The sequence below is a fragment of the Astatotilapia calliptera genome, chromosome 10 (genome assembly GCF_900246225.1).
Source record: "Astatotilapia calliptera chromosome 10, fAstCal1.2, whole genome shotgun sequence".
Lineage (NCBI taxonomy): Eukaryota > Metazoa > Chordata > Actinopteri > Cichliformes > Cichlidae > Astatotilapia > Astatotilapia calliptera.
In genome coordinates, this window is record NC_039311.1 from 16959506 (window position 1) to 16972416 (window position 12911).

The window sequence follows — 12911 nt, forward strand, 5'->3', positions numbered from 1 at the left end:
ACTCAACCCCATGGCTTATCGTCTCCGGCTTCCACCCGCCATGAAGGGCCATCCGGTTTTCCACGTCTCGCAGCTTAAACGGCGCGTCACTTCCTCGCTGGCGCCCCCCTCCCGGGCCCCGCCCCCACCCAGGTTCGTCGATGGGGGTCCTGTCTACACTGTCCGGCGGATCTTGGACTCCCGTCCCCGGGGTCGGGGGGTCCAGTATTTGGTGGACTGGGCTGGCTACGGTCCTGAGGAGTGCTCCTGGGTGCCGTCCCGCTTCGTCTTGGATCCTTCTCTCATCTCGGATTTCCGCCGCCGCCGTCCTGGACCGTCGGGTGCCGGTCTTCGGGGGGGGGGGGTCCTGTCAGCCGGTGATCAGCTGATCACGGGGCCGGGTTTAAAAGAGACGCCACCCACCTGTTCGCTGTTCAGACATCGTTCTCTTCATGTCAGGAGCTCCGAAACTTTGCCGACGTCAGTCTCTGCCTGATTCAGCAACCGTGAGTGTTTTTCCCTTCAATCCTTTTTCTCATCCCGGCTCCGCTCGCTCTCCGTCTGTAACGCCAGTTCCGAAGCCACGCTTCGTGCACTGATAGTTACTAGAATAACTGCGTGTCTGTTCCCACCAACCGCTAGCCTTCGCCGCGTTTGGGTCTAGCCAGCACGCCACATGGGCACGCCGAACTACTGTGTGTAATTCGCCCGATCGTGACAGCATCTATCTGAAAGAGCGAGTGTAAACACACAAAGTTATATTTTTTTGTATGCTGGAATATACAGAAAATAGGTTTAAATGTTAAACAAATTTCTTCAAGTCAAAGACTGTTGCATATTGTGGAGATACAGAAATTCTTTTATTGCTGCCATATAATCCGCATCATTATAACTGCATTAATAACATTCTTTAAAGCATTAGTTCACCTAATAATATTTCTCACAGTCTTGATACTGCATTACAGTTGTTTATTGAAGATGTCCATTTGAGGATCCTTCCATTATGTTAACTTTTACTAAAAGTACGGTTAGAAGTATTTTATACACATTGCATATCTGTGCCTATTTTGAGTTGATGTTCAGCTCATTAAGGGTTTTAAGCTTCACTGGCGTGACTGTCCAGGTGATACATGCTGAGGGAAACTAGAACATAGAAGGATAACTGCAATGCATGCTTACAGTACATATAATACATATAATCTAGGAATAGGCCTGAGCAGAGGCCCAAATGTTTCCAGCTTCTTGTTGCAAACTTGTTGCATTTTATTCTACTTGGTAACAGATGAGCAGAGTCAAGAATTAGCCTCAGAGACCCTGAGGGCTTAAGATTATTACCTTGTATGGAAGGTGTTATCAAAATGAGAAGTTCTATGTCTGTTTATAGCTATTAAAGATGTACAAGATGTACAATTAACTGTGACTAAGGTCTGGAACCTATTTTAATCTGTCATTGACGCCATGGGGGGGCGTGTACCCCACTGCTTTATAAGTGTCCACAACATGTATTTTGGTCAGAAGACATATGTTGATGTTTTCTCCGGGCTGTTAATAAACTCAACGTTTGATTGCACTTTCCTGGGGCCTCCGTGGTTTGTGACACTGCTCTACATTGATTGATTTCGCAACAATATAAATTAATTGTTGCTTGACGCAATGTGCATAAAGTTAAAAGATTAGAAAAGAAAACAATTCTTAAAAAGAGACTTTTTCATTTGATTCCATTTTATATGATGGATTATGCAGAAAAAATATAATTGGGCTGAAAGGTCTATTAGTTTATTACGTATTCAGGTTATGTATCATGTTTTTCACAAGTAACTAAGTAATAAAGTAACTAATTATTTTTGAAAATGTGTAATCGGTAAAGTCATGGGATTACTTTCTTCGGGAAGTCATCATTAACTATTTTCAAGTAACTTGACCAGCACTGGTGGTGATAGCTAAACATCCAGCTGCTGTATTTCACAGGGAGAGAAAAGAGTGCAAGTGTCTGTGAAGGTTCTCAGTCATCCAGGACATCGTAGTCAAAGGAGCTTGCAAAGAAAAGCGTCTGGACTTCTTTAAGTTGCTTGAAGACGTTTCACCTCTCATCCGAGAAGCTTCTTCAGTTCTAAGGTCAAATGGTGGGGAGTCCCAGACTGCCACCTGCAGTCCCAGACAGTCCCATCTGGGACTCCCCACCATTTGACCTTAGAACTGAAGAAGCTTCTCGGATGAGAGGTGAAACGTCTTCAAGCAACTTAAAGAAGTAAAGATGCTTTTCTTTGCAAGCTCCTTTGACAAAAGAGTGCAAGATTAACTTCACTCAGAGATGCTGAAAGATGTAGACAGACAGGACAGGAGAGGAAGAGGAGAGGACTGCTCAGTGATAAACTTCAAATTAAAAGCTTGCGTGTAGTGTCATCACAAATGTTTAATCACATATTGTATTTGCAAATGATATGTCTTGATAAACTATGTACTTTCATTTTATTAACTTACTATTTTGCTAACTTTGTGTTATTTAAATGTTGCAAATACTGGGTAGTTTTGTGCAGGATAAAAAGGTTAGTTTGCATTCATGTGTTGAATTCACAGTAAATCTCTGTGTTGGACTGTTGCACAGTGTCTGTGGTGCCCATGGACAGAGTTAGGTTACATCAAGTGTAGAAGAGATTCATTTGATTTAAGATGATGCTTGGATTCATTCACTGAATTCCAATGTCATACTCTAGTATAAAGACAGTATAACAGTGTAGTGTCAGTATAGAAGATGGACATCACCCATGATAGGTTATCAATGTGTGTATAGATACAGCCACTCAAAATTGCTACTTTCAGCCAGAGGTCAGCCAACTGTCAGCTTACAGTCAGCCGGTGAGAGTCCACCCTTCAGGTGCATATCTACTTTCCAATATAAACACGCCCAGTGTTGGGAAGGTTACTTTTAAAATGTGTTCCATTACAGATTAGAGAATACATGCCCCAAAAATTTATTTTGTAACGTATTCCGTTACGTTACTCAATGAGAGAAACGTATTCTGAATACTTTGGATTACTTAATATATTATCATGTTTTTTACAACTACATGAATGTTACTGAAGGCTACTCGCCATACCAATACCAACTAGATTTTTTTTTAAATCTTAATATAAAATGAGTAACAGTAGAGTGGACATTAGGTAATGCTGCACTTTTTGCAGAGATCTCGTATAGGAAACTATTTCTGTATCAGTGATATGTTTTCTTTTTGTCTGTGTTTAGAACTGCACATGATTATTTGCAGCTAGCAGGTTGTAATGCAGCCTTCAGTAATAGTAATAAATCACACAGCAAAAGTACATCGAAGATACTGAAGTGGCACATAACCCAGGTAGCTACCACAACTAAAACAAGGTAGCTGCAGTAGGCTAACATTAGTTTTTTAAAAAGAACTTCCAGCTGAGAGAAGCTTGTTTACTGGCAGAGTTTGCCCATCCATTTGTTCTTTAAATGTAAAGTGGTCTCCAAATTTCCAAGTAAGAAATGCATTCCTGCCCATGCACTGCTGGCCCAGGGTCCACTGTGTAACTGACTTCACCAACATTAACAAGACGCTTACATTAGAGCAGCGGTCTCAAATTTAATTGAGCTGTGGGCCACTGCTGGCACTGTCATCTCACTGTAGGGCCACTTTAGTGTTCAAATAGTATAAAAGAAAAAACCAAACAAACAAGAAAACACCCACAAAAATGTATTGTTTTATTTGTTTGTTTGTGTTTTTAATTTCAAATATTGTATAACTAGACAAAACTGCAAACGTGAACGTGAATTCTTAAATTAAGCTTTTCATTGAAGTACCAAATAAACAAATTGGTACTCTCTTTTGGCCAGACATGTGACAGCACTTCTGCTATAATTTTGTTTGTATTTAACAAAATAAAAATGCAGCTGTAAGTGTACACATTACCCATATGGAAAATATATATATAAATCTTATAAAGTTTGTATCTGTCTTGTATGAAACTCATATGAAAAGAATACAAGACTGAAAACAGATATAAGATCCCTTGAAAAATTATATAAATGAAACTTGTATGTTTTGGATACTTATTAAAACAATATATGAAAGTAATGAGAAAGTGGCCACTTTCATGAGTAAATCATATAAGCCTTATATGATTCACTATATGAAGCAGGCCACATGATATGCAAGTCTTTTATAAGTTTTTAGTATTTCTTTTCCACATGGGTAGTTTATGACTGCTAGTAAAAAAAATAAAAATAAATTGTTTTCACTCTCTTGATACCTCAGAGAGGTCCACGGCTCCAAATCATAGTAAAGGGATCTCTGGCTAATACGTCGGGTTTTGTGTCGGGCTCATAGCCGAAAACTAGCTTCACTATCTGGGTCAACTTTGCTAGCAAGAGACAGAGAGAGGCGTTGAAAGGCTGCTCCAACAGAACTTTATTGATTTGGCAGTCTGTTTCCGGGTGAGCGTACGCTGGCGTGTCTTTCTGCCGCTGCTCTCCGTGTGTGTGTTCTCTGTGCGTAGCTCTGTTTTAATCTTTCACTAAAGTATTTAATTTAACTGTTTTAGCCTTTGAGCACGGCTTTTTATTTGACCCTGGAAAGCCTGGATTTTATCGTTTTTCTGTGAAAGACTCTCCTGGGGACCTGACTCACCAGCCTAACGTAGCCCTCGCTGCCCCCTGCATGTACTACTGTTTGGCCTGTCACCACATCAAGTATCTGCCTTCTCAAGCTGCCAATGGTGTGCACAGTGCCAGGTAGGTAATCACAGCTACTTTTCTGGCACTGGGCTGTAATTCGTGGCTGTGGCATGCTGGCTAACGTGGTTTTAACCTGGCTGTGTGAACAAATGGAGAAACTATGATTCCCCTTTTAACTATATGCTTGATATGCCTACCGTTGCTCAGCTTTATTATTGGACTATGCAGTGTTTTTATGGCCGTATCAAAGGCTCGGACCTTTATGCAAATGACAGAATGCACTACTCAAAATTGGAACTGCTACATCTTAACACAAGGACTCGGCTACTTCCCCAAACTTATGTGCGCTGTGTTGCTTTGGGGATAGCTCGCCGTCCGTGCTACATTCACTGGGGCTGCCGTCATAATCTGCATGTATATAATTTTCCTGTGGGAAACGGACTTTCTCACCAAATACCATCTATCTCGACAGCTTCCTGTTGTCTCTCAACTAGACTGGACGGGAAAAACAGAGGTGCCAACACCACCAATTTTCAGCATCTGGAATTTGTACCATCTGGTGCTGTCACACATTCCTCACCACTTAAATTGGCATTAATCAATGCAAGGTCCATGGTGAACAAATTTTCATATACCGTGACCTGTTTGTCTCTCATGGCTTGGACCTTCTTTTTATTACAGAACCTTGGCTACCCACTGATGATCTAGCTGCTTTTGTGGAATTGAGTCCTGAAAACTGTAACTTCCTTAACACATCGTGGAGGCGGCTTGGCAACAGTTTTCAGAGATCACTTTAAATGCAGAATGCTACCCAGAATGCTAATCCTTGGTGACTTCAATATCCATATGTGTTGCCCCTCCAAACCTTTGGTTAGGGAATTTTCACAACTCTTGGACTCATTTATCCTGACCCAGTCTGTCAACGGCCCTACACATAAGCAGGGCCACACTCTTGAGCTCATCTTGTCATCTGGGCTCTCGGTGATCGGCGTTGAGGTGATTGATGTGTGTCCATCTGATCATAATTTCCTTTTTGTTTAATATTCCCACTGCTCACTCATCCTTCAAACAAACCCAGGCCCCCTCTCTTATACGTCCTATAACACCTGAAACTGCTCCCCAATTCTCAGCTGCCTTCGCTTCATCTCCTTTAGCCACCTTTGATGAACGTTCTCCTTATTGCAATAATCCTGATGAGCTACTTGCATATTTTAATTGTGCTTGTACCAACATAATGGACTCAATTGCTCCTCTAAAATGTAGATGGAAAAAATTTAAAACTCAGCCTTAGCTAAATAAGGTCACTCGTGCCGTCAGGCAGGAATGCAGGAAAGCAGAACAAAAATCAAAGAAAGATAAGCTCCACGTTTCTTACCAAGTGTTTAGAGATTGTCTAAATAACTATCAGCGCACCATCAGAGCAAATTATTTATCCAAGATCATTACTAAGAATTCTGGTAATCCTAAAGTTCTATTCAACACAGTCAACTCTGTCCTGCATCCCACCACTTCAGCCATATCTGAGGCTGCCTCACACACGGCAATTTTTTACTGAAAAAATTGATAATATCAGAGCAGCTGCTCCCATCCCAAGACCCTTCTGAACCACCTACATGTTGATTCTTTTTCTCCGAATTTAAACCAGTTTCATTATCCCATCTTACTGATACAATAATGCACATGAAACCAACTACATGCCCCTTGGATGTGTTACCTACACCATTTCTCAGAGATGTGCTGAAGACAGTTGGCCCTAACATCCTTGCTATCTTTCTTTGCCTTTAGACAATAATTCTGATGGCAAAAGAGCCAAACGGGACAGGGGGAAAAAAAACAACAAAAAAACCCATCCTTGCTATTGTAAATGGCAGTATCTCAAATAGAACTGTTCCTCGTTTGTTTAAACAAGCTGTTGTCCAGCCGCTTCTAAAAAAAAAAGCTGCCTAACCAGGTTCTCAAGAAAGTTGTCCTCCACCAATTATCCTCATTCTTAGATATACATAATATTCTGGATAAATATCCTTCTGGTTTCAGAGCCTGCCACAGCACAGAGTCTGCTCTACTGAAGGCGTTCAATGATGTGCTTCTAGCTGCTGACTATGGAAAAAGTACAGTTTTAATTCTTTTAGACCTGAGTGCAGCATTTGACACTGTCGACCACACAGTCCTATTAAACGGTCTAAAGACATGTGTCGGCATTCAAGGCTCTGCTCTAAAATGGTTTGCATCTTACCTGGAGAACAGAACATATTCTGTGATGCTGGGTAACAGATACTCTTCCCCAGCTACACTCACTTGTGGAATACCTCAGGGCTTTATTCTGGGCCCTGTCTTATTCTCCTTATACATGCTCCCATTAGGCTCCATTTTTCAGAAACACCAGATCTCCTATCACTCTTATGCAGATGATACACAGTTGCCAATAGTACACTGCAGAAAGTCTCAGAAAGTCTCAGAGAGTCTTAGCGACATACATTGCTGGATGTCTCTGAACTTTCTCAAACTAAATCACGACAAAACTGACATTATATTTTTCGGCAAGCAGGACTCTATTAGTCTTATAAGAAACAATTTAGGCCCATTATCAGCTAATGTACATCACCATGTAAAAAATCTTGGTTTCATTTTTGATTCTACCCTCAAGCTGGACAAGCAAATAAATTCGGTTGTTCGCGCAGTTTTTTCCAACTCATCTAAAGACCTGGAACTGTTATCCATGCTTTCATATTATCACGTCTTGACTCTTGTAACTCTCTCTACTTAGGCATCTGTCACTCAAGCCTGTCCCGCCTGCAATTTGTTCAAAATGCAGCCACAAGGCTCCTGACGGGTACCAGAAAGAGAGAGAGTATTACTCCGATACTCGCATCTCTACATTGGCTGCCAGTTAAATTGATTTTAAGGTTTTATTATTTGTTTTTAAAGCTCTCCATGGTTTGGCTCCAGGTTACATTTCAGATCTTCTTAGCCTGCACTTACCCACTCGAACTCTGCGCTCCTCCAGTCAGATGCTGTTATTAGTTCCAAGTTCCCAGTTCAAAGGTGTCCCACACTGTTTAAAAAAAATCTTTAAAAAATGGTAATATTCTGGCAGCTGGGGCGCCAAAATACTACCAGAAAATAACAGAAAATAACTTCCTCATAAAAATACGGTTATTTCCAGTAATGAAAATACAGTTTGTTGTGCTAATTTTACATGGGATCTTGCCTTTTCAAGTGAATTTTAAACATTAAATTAGGAACATGTTAATGTGATTAAACAATGAAATTATCTATAAATAGGAAAAAAAACAAATCTTAAAAAAACAGTAATATTCCGGCAGCTGGTGCGCCAAAATACTACCGTAAAATAACAGAAAATAACTTTCTCGAATCCAGTGGCGCAGGCCAAGCTGGTTCGGAGGTCGGACGCGTGGCAGGTGCACCCAGCGCGGCCGGCACAGTCGTGAGCCCCAGCTCACAGGTGGCCGGGCAGAGGTGTAGCGTGTACTGGCCTCTGGTGGTGGTGAGGCCGGTCTGGCGAGCACGGCGATCTCAAGCGTGGCGCACGCCTCGCTCGCCTGTTCCACTTGAGCAGGCTCCACTGGCACGGGGACCTCCAGCTCCTTGCGCGGCCCCTCCGTCGCTCCCCGCCGGAGCAGCCCATCGCGCGACTCCTCCATCACTGCTACCCCCTCCGCCGCCACTCCCGGCTCGCGCAGCCCCTCGCAAAGCTCCTCCTCCGCCGCTGCTGCTCCTGCTGCTGCTTCCGGCTCGAGCAGCCCCTCCCGCGGCTCCTCTTCCTCCAGCCGGCACAGACCCTTGCGCACCTCGTCTGCCGCCTCCGGTTGGAGCGGCTCATCCACCGCTCCCGGCAGGAGCAGCCCTTCACCCAGCTGTTCCCCCTCCTCCGGCAGGCGCAGATCCCTGCGCGCCTCGTCTGCCACCTCCGGCTGCTGAGGTGCCTCACACGGCTCCTCCACCGCTTCACTGTCCTCGGGACACACCTGTGGGGGTGGCGCCCAGGCCCAGAGCAGCGCCGCCAGCTCCCCAATCCTTTCCAGGTGGCACTCGGGCTGGTCCTGCAGCTCTTCCTGCTGGCGACGCACCTCCGCCGCCTGCTTCCGCTGGGTGGCCGCTATTTCGGCCACCATCTCGGCCAGCTCTTCCCTTCCCTGGCTCTGGTCAGTACCCGCCATGCCGCCTCCTGGGTTTCGGCACCAATGTGGCGTGAATAAGGCACGGCGGGACCACGGAGCAACGTTCAGAGCCATCTTTATTTAAGTCACGTCACACCACAACACACCCAAACCCCTGAGTCCCCATGTTTTTAACTAGGCGGGCGTGATTAAGGATGCCGTGCAGGTGTGTCCGCCCTCCCTGCATGGCACCACAGACCACGCCCCACCACAGTGTGAAACTGGGTGTGGGTCCCAATCAGCCAGGGTTTCGGGTGAGCTCATTGTGAAACCTGGCCCCACCTTATCATGCAAATTCCTGAGGTCAGATGGCCCACGATGTGAATGGGCGTTAAGGCGTCTGGGGAGGGAACTCAAAACTGGATTATAGATGGCAGACAGTTGGTGTCGTAAACCACCGCCTCTGTTCAAAGATGGTCGCTCACAGTGGACATAGATGGCTTCTTTCACTCCTCTTTCAAACATCTGTTCTCTCTGTCCAAAATGTGAACATTGGCATCCTCGAAAGAGTGTCCTTTATCCTTAAGATGCAGATGGACTGCTGAGTCTTGTCCTGTGCAGGTGGCTCTTCTATGTTGTGCCATGCGCTTGTGAAGTGGCTGTTTGGTCTCTCCAATGTAGAGGTCTGGGCATTCCTCGCTGCACTGTACAGCATACACCACATTGTTAAGTCTGTGTTTTGGAGTTTTGTCTTTCGGGTGAACCAGTTTTTGTCTGAGCGTGTTGCTGGGTCTGAAGTACACCGGGATGTCATGCTTGGAGAAAACTCTCCTGAGTTTTTCTGATGCACCGGCTACATAGGGGATGGCAATGTTGTTGCGTCTGTCCTTCTTATCCTCCCTCGCTGGTGTCTGATCTTCTTTTCTGTGCCTCAAGCTGAGGTGTCAGGATGGGTTAGAATGGGTGCAGAAGTGAATAATTGCTTTGATTTTACGAAGGCTGCATGAGCTTCTGGGGGCGAGAAGAAAGGTACCATAGACGAGATGAGCTGGGTGAGAGGCGCGGCCACTTGGCTGTAGTTCCGAATGAAGTGGCGATAAAAATTCCCGAACCCGAGGAAGCATTGGAGCTTCTTCTGTGACTCCGGGACCGGCCATTCCAGCACCGCCTTGACCTTCACAGGGTCTGTCTTCACCTGTCCTCCTGCCAAAATGTAGCCCAAGAAGGAAATAGATGAGGTGTGGAACTCACATTTCTCTGCCTTGATGTACAGTCTGCTCTCCAGCAGCCGCTGTTACACATTCCTCACATGGACGTGATGCTCTTCGAGAGTCCTGAAGAAAACCAGAATATCATCCAAGTACACAAAAATGAACATGTTCAAAAAATCCCATAACACATCACTGACTAGGGCCTGAAAAACCGCTGGTGCGTTAGTTAAGCTGAATGGCATCACCAAATATTCAAAATGCCCTAATGGAGTATTGAAGGCAGTCTTCCATTCATCACCCTCTCGTATCCGAGCAGGTCCAGCTTAGTGAGAACTGTGGCTTCCTGGAGAGATTCGAAAACAGAGTTGATTAATGGGAGAGGATATTTATTCTTTACAGTGATGTCGTTCAAACCTCGGTAATCGATGCTGTCATGGTCCTGGGTCGGTGACCCAGCGCTTTTAGTTTGTTATCATTTTCTAGATGATGATTGTTTAAGTTCTGTGTTATTTTCGGTCTGCCTCTGAGTCTGCGTCTGTATCTGTCTGTCTATGGTGTCACCCCATCTGTTTGTGAATCTGTCTGTTTAGTTCAATGTCTTGTCTGGTTCCATGTGTCTGAGTTTCCTGTTTTATTGTGAAGGTCCGTGTCGTATGTGAGTGTGATCAGTTTACGTTTCCCCTGTCCCGTCAGCCCAGATTCCTCCCAGCTGTGTTGCCCTCCTGTCTCTCATCCCCTGATTACTGGTGTGTGTATTTAAGCCCTGTGTGTTCTCCTGCCTGTTGCCGGTTCGTCTGTATTACTCAGTGTCAGTCTGTGTATCCACCGTGTCTTCTCCCTGCTGTTCATCGTCATCCTCCTCTGCTCGTTTTCATTCAGGTTTCTGCTCTGTAGTTTAGTTGTTTCCCAGTTTAGTTTAGTTCGAGCCCCGTTTGCTGTTTGTCCACATTCTTTTCGTGTTCAGCTTCCACGCCAGCTGCAGCCTCCGTGTCTTCACCCATGCCGTCGCCTGGCTCGGCCTCTGCTGCAGCATCACCCACGCCTGGTCCGGCTCCGGCTTCAGCATCACCCACGCCTGGTCCGGCTCCGGCTTCAGCATCACCCTCGCCTGGTCCAGAATCAGCATCACCCATGCCTGGTCCGGCTTCAGCATCACCCACGCCTGGTCCAGAATCAGCATCACCCACGCCTGGTCCGGCTCCGGCTTCACCATCACCCACGCCTGGTCCGGCTCCGGCTTCAGCATCACCCACGCCTGGTCCAGAATCAGCATCACCCACGCCTGGTCCGGCTCCGGCTTCACCATCACCCACGCCTGGTCCGGCTCCGGCTTCAGCATCCCCATCAGCTGCTTCGCCTGGTCCAGCTTCAGCATCACCAACAGCTGCTTTGCCTGGCCCAGCTTCAGCATCCCCATCAGCTGCTTCGCCTGGTCCAGCTTCAGCATCCTCATCAGCTGCTTCGCCTGGTCCAGCTTCAGCATCCTCATCAGCTGCTTTCGCCTGGTCCAGCTTCAGCATCTTCATCAGCTGCTTCGCCTGGTCCAGCTTCAGCATCCTCATTAGCTGCTTTGCCTGGTCCAGCTTCCGCATCTTCATCAGCTGCTGCCTCGCCTGGTCCAGCCTCCGCTTCTGCTTCAGCCTCGCCTGGTCCAGCCTCCGCTTCTGCTTCAGCCTTGCCTGGTCCAGCCTCCGTGTCTTCATCCTCATCAGCATCGCCTGGTCCAACTTCAGCTTCAGCATCAGCATCGCCTGGTCCAGCTTCTGCTTCAGCGTCCTCATCAGCTTCGTCTGGTCCAGCCTCAGCTTCCGCCTCGTCTGGTCCAGCCTCAGCTTCCGCCTCGTCTGGTCCAGCCTCCGCTTCGCCTGGGGCTGCAGGGGCCACGCAGCCTTCAGGTCCCCTACTACCAACTCCACATCGTCGGTCATCTGCCAGGCCGCTTGTTGGGCATCTCCGCCACCGTGGACGCCCTCCTGAACGCCGCCACTGCCTTCCGCGTGGCCGGCCTCTGGACTTGTTTCCACGCCGCTGTTGCCGTCCGCACGGTCGGCCCCCAGAACTGTTTCCACGCCGCTGTTGCCGTCCGCACGGTCTGCCCCCAGAACTGTTTCCATGCCACTGCCTACTGCGTGGCCGGCATCCGGACCTGCCCCGCTGCCATTCGCATGGTCGGCCTCCTGAACTTTTTTTTTTTTTTTTTGTGTCCCGTTTGGATCTTTAGCCATCAGGATTGTTGTCTTAAGGCCAAGAAAGATGCCAAGCGGATTTATTTTACCAAGTGGATCATCATGGCCTTGCCATATTGGTCCATTTGATTGACCTTTATTATAATTATGAATTTATTTTATTTACAGTTGCTACAAACGGGACAGACATGACTGGGGGATAGGACAGGGAGAAAGAATGAAAGAAAGAGAGGGAGAGAAAGAAAACCAAAGGGGAGAAGAGACGGTGAGAAGGGGGGGAAGAAAGAAAAAAAAAAAACAAAAAAAAAAAACACCTGGGTCACCTGTATGGAGAAAAAAAACAGAAGAGAAAGCAAACAACAAAGAGCAACATAATAACAAAAAACGGCACCATCACAATAAACTAGCTAGCAGTAGATATCAGTAGATACTAAATAATAAACGATATTGTGCAGCACGCAAGATAGACAGCGCACAATGTGCTTTGAGGCAGCAGCCAAGAAAGCTGTAGTCCGCGTCTGTGAATACCCGTGTGTACACCTGTGTGCATACCTGTGTGGATCAGCATGCTTGCATTCCAAAGGTTTCTCCATGTAACGATCTGCTAGGGAGTGTGGGGAGCCACAGCCCCGTCCTCCAGGGTATGAAGCAGGTATGGAGGAGATCAAAACTCCAGACATCCAGAGGCCCCCAGAACACAAGAGACCAAGGAAGACCAACAGAG